A 12,063-nucleotide genomic window follows, 5' to 3' on the forward strand; every position below is an offset into this window, starting at 1 on the left:
AAATTTTTCTCAAAATCTATGGGCTAACCCCTACGAAAATACTGAATTTTTCGGTAAATGCTCTAATAATGAAGCATATGATCTTGGGGTTGTTTTTAAAAATTTCTAAACACATTCTACATTTTTATTAATGTATATTAAACTCATTTTCATGGTACATGGGCATCGGTTTTAAGTTTTTGTCAATTAAATTAGTAAAACTTCATAATACTTCCTAAATTGGTGGACTAACCACTATAAAATCGCTATTTTCTAGGGAAATGGAGACAACAAAAGTTCCAAACCTCTTTGACCTTCATCATATGTTAGTGAAGGATGCAATTATGCATTAAAACATATTTTTCATATTTTTGAATTTTTCTCAAAATCTATGGGCGTTAAATACTGAATTTTTCGGTAAATGCTCTAATAATGAAGCATATGATAATTGGGGTTGTTTTAAAATTTCTAAACACATTCTACATTTTTATTAATGTATATTAAACTCATTTTCATGGTACATGGGCATCGGTTTAATTTTTTGTCAATTAATTTAGTAAAACTTCATAATACTTCCTAAATTGTTGGACTAACCACCAAAAATCGCTATTTTCTAGGGAAATGGAGACAACAAAAGTTCCAAACCTCTTTGACCTTCATCATATGTTAGTGAAGGATGCAATTATGCATTAAAACAGAATTTTCATATTTTTGAATTTTTCTCAAAATCTATCGGCCCCCTACGAAATACTGAATTTTCGGTAAATGCTCTAATAATGAAGCATATGATAATTGGGGTTGTTTTAAAATTTCTAAACACATTCTACATTTTTATTAATGTATATTAAACTCATTTTCATGGTACATGGGCATCGGTTTAATTTTTTGTCAATTAATTTAGTAAAACTTCATAATACTTCCTAAATTGGTGGACTAACCACTATAAAATCGCTATTTTCTAGGGAAATGGAGACAACAAAAGTTCCAAACCTCTTTGACCTTCATCATATGTTAGTGAAGGATGCAATTATGCATTAAAACAGATTTTTCATATTTTTGAATTTTTCTCAAAATCTATCGGCCCCTTACGAAAATACTGAATTTTTCAGTAAATGCTCTAATAATGAAGCATATGATAATTGGGGTTGTTTTAAAATTTCTAAACACATTCTACATTTTTATTAATGTATATTAAACTCATTTTCATGGTACATGGGCATCGGTTTAATTTTTTGTCAATTGATTTAGTAAAACTTCATAATACTCCCTAAATTGGTGGACTAACCACAATAAAATAGTTATTCACTAGAAACACGGAGACAAAAAAAGGTTCAAACCTCTTTGACCTTCATCATATGTTAGTGAAGGATGCAACTATGCATTAAAACAAAATTTTCATATTTTTGAATTTTTCTCAAAATCTATGGGCTAACCCCCTACGAAAATACTGAATTTTTCGGTAAATGCTCTAATAATGAAGCATATGATCTTTGGGGTTGTTTTAAAATTTCTAAACACATTCTACATTTTTATTAATGTATATTAAACTCATTTTCATGGTACATGGGCATCGTTTTAAGTTTTTTGTCAATTAAATTAGTAAAACTTCATAATACTTCCTAAATTGGTGGACTAACCACTATAAAATCGCTATTTTCTAGGGAAATGGAGACAACAAAAGTTCCAAACCTCTTTGACCTTCATCATATGTTAGTGAAGGATGCATTATGCATTAAAACAGATTTTCATATTTTGAATTTTCTCAAAATCTATGGGCTAACCCCTACGAAAATACTGAATTTTTCGGTAAATGCTATAATAATGAAGCATATGATAATTGGGGTTGTTTTAAAATTTCTAAACACATTCTACATTTTTATTAATGTATATTAAACTCATTTTCATGGTACATGGGCATCGTTTTATTTTTTGTCAATTAATTAGTAAAACTTCATAATACTCCCTAAATTGGTGGACTAACCACTATAAAATAGCTATTTTCTAGAAAACGGAGACAAAAAGGTTCCAAACCTCTTTGACCTTCATCATATGTTAGTGAAGGATGCAACTATGCATTAAAACAAAATTTTTCATATTTTGAATTTTTCTCAAAATCTATGGGCTAACCCCTACGAAAATACTGAATTTTTCGGTAAATGCTCTAATAATGAAGCATATGATCTTTGGGGTTGTTTTAAGATTTCTAAACACATTCTACATTTGCATTAATGTATATTAAACTCATTTTCATGGTACGTGGGCATCGTTTTAATTTTTTGTCAATTTATTTAGTAAAACTTCATAATACTTCCCAAATTGGTGGACTAACCACTATAAAATCGCTATTTTCTAGGGAAAGGGAGACAAAAAAGTTCCAAACCTCTTTGACCTTCATCATATGTTATTTGAGGATGTAACTATGCATTAAAACAGAATTTTCATATTTTTGAACTTTTCTCCAAATCTATGGGCTAACCCCTACGAAAATACTGAATTTTTCGGTAAATGCTATAATAATGAAGCATATGATAATTGGGGTTGTTTTAAAATTTCTAAACATATTCTACATTTGTATTAATGTATATTAAACTCATTTTCATGGTACATGGGCATCGGTTTAATTTTTTGTCAATTAATTTAGTAAAACTTCATAATACTCCCTAAATTGGTGGACTAACTACTATAAAATAGTTATACTCTCGAAACACGGAGACAAAAAAGGTCCTAACCTCTTTGACCTTCATCATATGTTAGTGAAGGATGCAACTATGCATAAAAACAAAATTTTCATATTTTTGAATTTTTCTCAAAATCTATGGGCTAACCCTACGAAAATACTGAATTTTTCGGTAAATGCTCTAATAATGAAGCATATGATCTTTGGGGTTGTTTTAAAATTTCTAAACACATTCTACATTTGTATTAATGTATATTAAACTCATTTTCATGGTACATGGGCATCGTTTTAATTTTTTGTCAATTAAATTAGTAAAACTTCATAATACTTCCTAAATTGGTGGACTAACCACTATAAAATCGCTATTTTCTAGGGAAATGGAGACAACAAAAGTTCCAAACCTCTTTGACCTTCATCATATGTTAGTGAAGGATGCAATTATGCATTAAAACAGATTTTTCATATTTTTGAATTTTTCTCAAATCTATGGGCCCCCTACGAAAATACTGAATTTTTCGGTAAATGCTATAATAATGGAAGCATATGTAATTTGGGTTGTTTTAAAATTTCTAAACACATTCTACATTTTATTAATGTATATTAAACTCATTTTCATGGTACATGGGCATCGGTTTAATTTTTTGTCAATTAATTTAGTAAAACTTCATAATACTCCCTAAATTGGTGGACTAACCACTATAAAATAGTTATTCTCTAGAAACACGGAGACAAAAAAGGTCCCAAACCTCTTTGACCTTCATCATATGTTAGTGAAGGATGCAACTATGCATTAAAACAAATTTTTCATATTTTTGAATTTTTCTCAAAATCTATGGGCTAACCCCTACGAAAATACTGAATTTTTCGGTAAATGCTCTAATAATGAAGCATATGATCTTTGGGGTTGTTTTAAAATTTCTAAACACATTCTACATTTGTATTAATGTATATTAAACTCATTTTCATGGTACATGGGCATCGTTTTAAGTTTTTTGTCAATTAAATTAGTAAAACTTCATAATACTTCCTAAATTGGTGGACTAACCACTATAAATTGCTATTTTCTAGGGAAATGGAGACAGAAAAAGTTCCAAACCTCTTTGACCTTCATCATATGTTAGTGAAGGATGCAATTATACATTAAAACAGATTTTTCATATTTTTGAATTTTTCTCAAAATCTATGGGCTAACCCCTACGAAAATACTGAATTTTTCGGTAAATGCTCTAATAATGAAGCATATGATCTTTGGGGTTGTTTTAAAATTTCTAAACACATTCTACATTTGTATTAATGTATATTAAACTCATTTTCATGGTACATGGACATCGTTTTAATTTTTTGTCAATTAATTTAGTAAAACTTCATAATACTCTCTAAATTGGTGGACTAACCACTATAAAATAGCTATTCTCTAGAAACACGGAGACAAAAAAAGTTCCAAACCTCCTTGAACTTCATCATATGTTAGTCAAGGATGCAACTATGCATTAAAACAAAATTTTCATATTTTTGAATTTTTCTCAAAATCTATGGGCTAACCCCTACGAAAATACTGAATTTTTTGGTAAATGCTCTAATAATGAAGCATATGATAATTGGGGTTGTTTTAAAATTTCTAAACACATTCTACATTTTTATTAATGTATATTAAACTCATTTTCATGGTACATGGGCATCGGTTTAATTTTTTGTCAATTAATTTAGTAAAACTTCATAATACTCCCTAAATTGGTGGACTAACCACTATAAAATAGTTATTCTCTAGAAACACGGAGACAAAAAAGGTCCCAAACCTCTTTGACCTTCATCATATGTTAGTGAAGGATGCAACTATGCATTAAAACAAAATTTTCATATTTTTGAATTTTTCTCAAAATCTATGGGCTAACCCCTACGAAAATACTGAATTTTTCGGTAAATGCTCTAATAATGAAGCATATGATCTTTGGGGTTGTTTTAAAATTTCTAAACACATTCTACATTTGTATTAATGTATATTAAACTCATTTTCATGGTACATGGGCATCGTTTTAAGTTTTTTGTCAATTAAATTAGTAAAACTTCATAATACTTCCTAAATTGGTGGACTAACCACTATAAAATCGCTATTTTCTAGGGAAATGGAGACAACAAAAGTTTCAAACCTCTTTGACCTTCATCATATGTTAGTGAAGGATGCAATTATGCATTAAAACAGATTTTTCATATTTTTGAATTTTTTTCAAAATCTATCGGTCCCCTACGAAAATACTGAATTTTTCGGTAAATGCTCTAATAATGAAGCATATGACAATTGGGGTTGTTTTAAAATTTCTAAACACATTCTACATTTTTATTAATGTATATTAAACTCATTTTCATGGTACATGGGCATCGGTTAATTTTTTGTCAATTAATTTAGTAAAACTTCATAATACTCCCTAAATTGGTGGACTAACCACTATAAAATAGTTATTCTCTAGAAACACGGAGACAAAAAAGGTCCCAAACCTCTTTGACCTTCATCATATGTTAGTGAAGGATGCAACTATGCATTAAAACAAAATTTTCATATTTTTAAATTTTTCTCAAAATCTATGGGCTAACCCCTACGAAAATACTGAATTTTTCGGTAAATGCTCTAATAATGAAGCATATGATCTTTGGGGTTGTTTTAAAATTTCTAAACACATTCTACATTTGTATTAATGTATATTAAACTCATTTTCATGTACATGGCATCGTTTTAAGTTTTTGTCAATTAAATTAGTAAAACTTCATAATACTCCTAAATTGGTGGACTAACCACTATAAAATCGCTATTTTCTAGGGAAATGGAGACAACAAAAGTTCCAAACCTCTTTGACCTTCATCATATGTTAGTGAAGGATGCAATTATGCATTAAAACAGATTTTTCATATTTTTGAATTTTTCTCAAAATCTATGGGCTAACCCTACGAAAATACTGAATTTTTCGGTAAATGCTCTAATAATGAAGCATATGATCTTTGGGGTTGTTTTAAAATTTCTAAACACATTCTACATTTGTATTAATGTATATTAAACTCATTTTCATGGTACATGGGCATCGTTTTAATTTTTTGTCAATTAATTTAGTAAAACTTCATAATACTCCCTAAATTGGTGGACTAACCACTATAAAATAGTTATTCTCTAGAAACACGGAGACAAAAAAGGTCCCAAACCTCTTTGACCTTCATCATATGTTAGTGAAGGATGCAACTATGCATTAAAACAAAATTCATATTTTTAAATTTTCTCAAAATCTATGGGCTAACCCCTACGAAAATACTGAATTTTTCGGTAAAGCTCTAGTAATGAAGCATATGATCTTTGGGGTTGTTTTAAAATTTCTAAACACATTCTACATTTGTATTAACGTATATTAAAGTCATTTTCATGGTACATGGGCATCGTTTTAAGTTTTTTGTCAATTAAATTAGTAAAACTTCATAATACTTCCTAAATTGGTGGACTAACCACTATAAAATCGCTATTTTCTAGGGAAATGGAGACAACAAAAGTTCCAAACCTCTTTGACCTTCATCATATGTTAGTGAAGGATGAAATTATGCATTAAAACAGATTTTTCATATTTTTGAATTTTTCTCAAAATCTATGGGCTAATCCCTACGAAAATACTGAATTTTTCGGTAAATGCTATAATAATGAAGCATATGATAATTGGGGTTGTTCTAAAGATTCTAAACACATTCTACATTTTTATTAATGTATATTAAACTCATTTTCATGGTACATGGGCATCGGTTTAATTTTTTGTTAATTAATTTAATAAAACTTCATAATACTCCCTAAATTGGTGGACTAACCACTATAAAATAGTTATTCTCTAGAAACACGGAGATAAAAAAGGTCCCAAACCTCTTTGACCTTCATCATATGTTAATGAAGGATGCAACTATGCATTAAAACAATATTTTCATATTTTTGAATTTTTTCTCAAAATCTATGGGCTACCCCCCCTACGAAAATACTGAATTTTTCGGTAAATACTATAATAATGAAGCATATGATAATTGGGGTTGTTTTAAAATTTCTAAACACATTCTACATTTTTATTAATGTATATTAAACTCATTTTCATGGTACATGGGCATCGTTTTAAGTTTTTTGTCAATTAAATTAGTAAAACTTCATAATACTTCCTAAATTGGTGGACTAACTACTATAAAATCGCTATTTTCTAGGAAATGGAGACAACAAAAGTTCCAAACCTCTTTGACCTTTATCATATGTTAGTGAAGGGTGCAATTATGCACTAAAACAGATTTTTTCATATTTTTGAATTTTTCTCAAAATCTATGGGCTAACCCCTACGAAAATACTGAATTTTTCGGTAAATGCTATAATAATGAAGCATGTGATAATTGGGGTTGTTTTAAAATTTCTAAACACATTCTACATTTTTATTAATGTATATTAAACTCATTTTCATGGTACATGGGCATCGGTTTAATTTTTTGTCAATTAATTTAGTAAAACTTCATAATACTCCCTAAATTGGTGGACTAACCACTATAAAATAGTTATTCTCTAGAAACACGGAAACAAAAAAGTCCCAACCCCTTTGACCTTCATCATATGTTAGTGAAGGATGCAACTATGCATTAAAACAAAATTTTATATTTTTGAATTTTTCTCAAAATCTATGGGCTATAACCCCTACGAAAATACCTAATTTTTCGGTAAATGCTCTAAAAATGAAGCATATGATCTTTGGGGTTGTTTTAAAATTTCTAAACACGTTCTACATTTGTATTAATGTATATTAAACTCTTTCTCATGGTACGTGGGCATCATTTTAATTATTTTCCAATTAATTTAGTAAAACTTCATAATATTCCCTAAATTGATGGACTAACCATTATAAAATCCCTATTTTCTAAAGAAACGGAGACAACAAAAGTTTCAAACCTCTTTGAAATTCATCATATGTTAGTGAAGGATGCAACAATGCATTAAAACAGAATTTTCATTTTTTAAAAAAAATTCTCGAAATCTATGAGTTATCCCTACGAAAATATTGAATATTTAGGTAAATAATATATATACTTAAGTCTATGATCTTTAGTGTTGTTTTAAAATTTCTAAACACATTCTACATATGTATTAATGTATATTAAACCTTTTCTCATGGTACGTGGGCATCATTTTAATTTTTTGCCAATTAATTTAGTAAAACCTCATAATATTTCCTAAATTGGTGGACTAACCACTATAAAATCGTTATTTTCTAAAGAGACCGAGACAACAAAAGTTTCAAACCTCTTTGGCCTTCATCATATGTTAGTGAAGGATGCAACTATACATTAAAACAGAATTTTCATTTTTATAAAATTTTCTTGAAATCTATGACGTAACCCCTACGAAAATATTGAATATTTAGGTAATTGATATATATACTTAAGTCTATGATCTTTAGTGTTGTTTTAAAATTTCTAAACACATTCTACATTAGTATTAATGTATATTAAACTCTTTTTCATGGTACGTGGGCATGATTTTAATTTTTTCCCAATTAATATAGTAAAACTTCATAATACTCCCTAAATTGGTGGACTAACCACTATAAAATCCCAATTTTCTAATGAAACAGAGACAACAAAAGTTCCAAACCTCTTTGACCTTCATCATATTTTAGTGAAGGATGCAACTATACATTAAAACAGAATTTTCATTTTTAAAAAATTTTCTCGAAGTCTATGAGTTAACCCCTACGAAAATATTGAATTTTTATGTAAATGATATATATACTTAAGTCTATGATCTTTAGTGTTGTTTTAAAATTTCTAAACACATTCTACAGTTGTATTAATTTATATTAAACTCTTTCTCATGGTACGTGGACATCATTTTAATTTTTGGCCAATTTTTAGTAAAACTTCATAATACTCCCTAAATTGGTGGACTAACCACTATAAAATCTCTATTTTCTATAGAAACCGAGACAACAAAAGTTTCAAACCTCTTTGACCTTCATCATATGTTAGTGAAGGATGCAACTATACATTAAAACAGAATTTTCATTTTTTAAAAATTTTCTCGAAATCTATGAGTTAACCCCTACGAAAATAATGAATTTTTAGGTAAATAATATATATACTTTAGTCTATGATCTTTAGTGTTGTTTTAAAATTTCTAAACACACTCTACATATGTATTAATGTATATTAAACTCTTTCTCATGGTACGTGGGCATCATTTTAATTTTTTTGCCAATTAATTTAGTAAAACTTCATAATACTCCCTAAATTGGTGGACTAACCGCTATAAAATAGCTATTTTCTAAAGAAACCGAGACAACAAAAGTTTCAAACCTCTTTGACCTTCATCATATGTTAGTGAAGGATGCAACTATACATTAAAACAGAATTTTCATTTTTTAAAAAATTTCTCGAAATCTATGAGTTAACCCCTACGAAAATATTGAATTTTTAGGTAAATGATATATATACTTAAGTCTATGATCTTTAGTGTTGTTTTAAAATTTCTAAACACATTCTACATTAGTATTAATGTATATTAAACTCTTTCTCATGGTACGTGGGCACTATTTTAATTTTTTGCAAATTAATTTAGTAAAACTTCATAATACTCCCTAAATTGATGGACTAACCACTATAAAATCCCTATTTTCTAATGAAACGGAGACAACAAAAGTTCCAAACCTCTTTGGCCTTCATCATATGTTAGTGAAGGATGCAACTATACATTAAAAGAAAATTTTTATTTTTATAAATTTTTCTGGAAATCTATTTGTTAACCCCTACGGAAATCTTGAATTTTTAGGTAAATGATATATATACTTAAGTCTATGATCTTTAGTGTTGTTTTAAAATTTCTAAACACATTCTACAGTTGTATTAATGTATATTACACTCTTTCTCATGGTACGTGGACATCATTTTAATTTTTTGCCAATTAATTTAGTTAAACTTCATAATACACCATAAATTGATGGACTAACCTCATAAAATCCCTATTTTCTGAAGAAACGGAGACAACAAAAGTTCCAAACCTCTTTGGCATTCATCATATGTTAGTGAAGGATGCAACAATGCATTAAAACCGAATTTTCATTTTTTAAAAATTTTCTCGAAACCTATGAGTTAACCCCAACGAAAATATTGAATTTTTAGGTAAATGATATATATACTTAAGTCTGTTATCTTTAGTGTTGTTTTAAAACTTCTAAACAATTTCTACATTTGTATTAATGTATATTAAACTCTTTCTCATCGTACGTGGGCATCATTTTTATTTTTTGCCAATTAATTTTGTAAAACTTCATAATACTCCCTAAATTGGTGGACTAACCACTATAAAACCGCTATTTTCTAAAGAAACCGAGACAACAAAAGTTTCAAACCTCTTTGACCTTCATCATATGTTAGTGAAGGATGCAACTATACATTAAAACAGAATTTTCATTTTTAAAAAATTTTCTCGAAATCTATGAGTTAACCCCTACGAAAATATTGAATATTTAGGTAAATGATATATATACTTAAGTCTATTATCTTTAGTGTTGTTTTAAAATTTCTAAACACATTCTACATTAGTATTAATGTATATTAAACTCTTTCTCATGGTACGTGGGCATTATTTTAATTTTTTGCCAATTAATTTAATAAAACTTCATAATACTTCCTAAAATTGTGGACTAACCACTAGAAAATCCATATTTTCTAAAGACAAGGAGACAACAAAAGTTCCAAACCTCTTTGACATTCATCATATGTTAGTGAAGGATGCAACAATGCATTAAAACAGAATTTTCATTTTTTAAAAATTTTCTCTAAATCTGTGAGTTAACCCCTACGAAAATATTGAATTTTTAGGTAAATGATATATATACTTAAGTCTATGATCTTTAGTATTGTTTTAAAATTTCTAAACACATTCTACATATGTATTAATGTATATTAAACTCTTTCTCATGGTACGTGGACATCATTTTAATTTTTTGCAAATTAATTTAGTAAAACTTAATAATACTCCCTAAATTGATGGACTAACCACTATAAAATCCCTATTTTCTAATGAAACGGAGACAACAAAAGTTCCATACCTCTTTGACCTTCATCATATGTTAGTGAAGGATGCAACAATGCATTAAAACAGAATTTTCATTTTTTAAAAAATTTCTCGAAATCTATGAGTTAACAACCCCTACGAAAATATTGAATTTTTAGGTAAATGATATATATACTTTAGTCTATGATCTTTAGTGTTGTTTTAAAATTTCTAAACACATTCTACAGTTGTATTAATGTATATTAAACTCTTCCCCATGGTACGTGGACATCATTTTAAACTTTTGCCAATTAATTTAGTAAAACTTCATAATACTCCTTAAATTGATGGACTAATCACTATAAAATCCCTATTTTCTAAAGAAACGGAGACAATAAAAGTTCCAAACCTCTTTGACATTCATCATATGATAGTGAAGGATGCAACAATGCATTAAAATAGAATTTTCATTTTTTAAAAAATTTCTCGAAATCTATGAGTCCCTACGAAAATAATGAATTTTTAGGTAAATGATATATATACTTAAGTCTATGATCTTTTGTGTTGTTTTAAAATTTCTAAACACATTCTACATTAGTATTAATGTACATTAAACTCTTTCTCATGATACGTAGACATCATTTTAATTTTTTTCATATTAATTTAGTAAAACTTCATAATGCACCCTAAATTGATGGACTAACCACTATAAAATCCCTATTTTCTAATGAAACGGAGACAACAAAAGTTTCAAACCTCTTTGACCTTCATCATATGTTAGTGAAGGATGCAACAATGCATAAAAAATAGAATTTTCATTTTTTTAAAAAAAATTCGAAATCTATGAGTACCCCTACGAAAATATTGAATTTTTAGGTAAATGATATATATACTTAAGTCTATGATCTTTAGTGTTGTTTTAAAATTTCTAAACACATTCTACATATGTATTAATGTATATTAATCTCTTTCTCATGGTACGTGGGCATCATTTTAATTTTTTGCCAATTAATTTAGTAAAACTTCATAATTCTCCCAAAATTGGTGGACTAACCACTATAAAATCGCTATTTTCTAAAGAAACCGAGACAACAAAAATTCCAAACCTCTTTGACCTTCATCATATGTTAGTAAAGGATGAAACGATGCATTAGAACATTTTTTTTCAATTTTTCAATTTTTTTTAAAATCTATGTGTTGACCCCTACGGAAAAATTGATATTTTCGGTAAATGATCTATATACTGAAACCTATGATCTTTATTGTTGTTTTAAAATTTCTAAAACATTCTACATTTGTATTAATGTTTATTAAACTCTTTCTTATGGTACGTGAGCATTGTTTTAATTTTTTGTCAATTAATTTA

The 12,063-nt window shown here is 28.1% G+C and overlaps 1 long non-coding RNA gene across 1 annotated transcript; it reads left to right on the plus strand.

Annotated features, from left to right (window-relative positions):
• Positions 1–10,725: 10,725 nt before the first annotated feature.
• LOC117134263 lies at positions 10,726–11,850 on the plus strand. Its single transcript, XR_004458500.1, has 2 exons — positions 10,726–10,876; positions 11,224–11,850. It is a non-coding gene; the product is annotated as an uncharacterized LOC117134263 (long non-coding RNA).
• Positions 11,851–12,063: the final 213 nt, after the last annotated feature.

This window comes from Brassica rapa, chromosome A05 (assembly GCF_000309985.2).
Source record: "Brassica rapa cultivar Chiifu-401-42 chromosome A05, CAAS_Brap_v3.01, whole genome shotgun sequence".
NCBI lineage: Eukaryota > Viridiplantae > Streptophyta > Magnoliopsida > Brassicales > Brassicaceae > Brassica > Brassica rapa.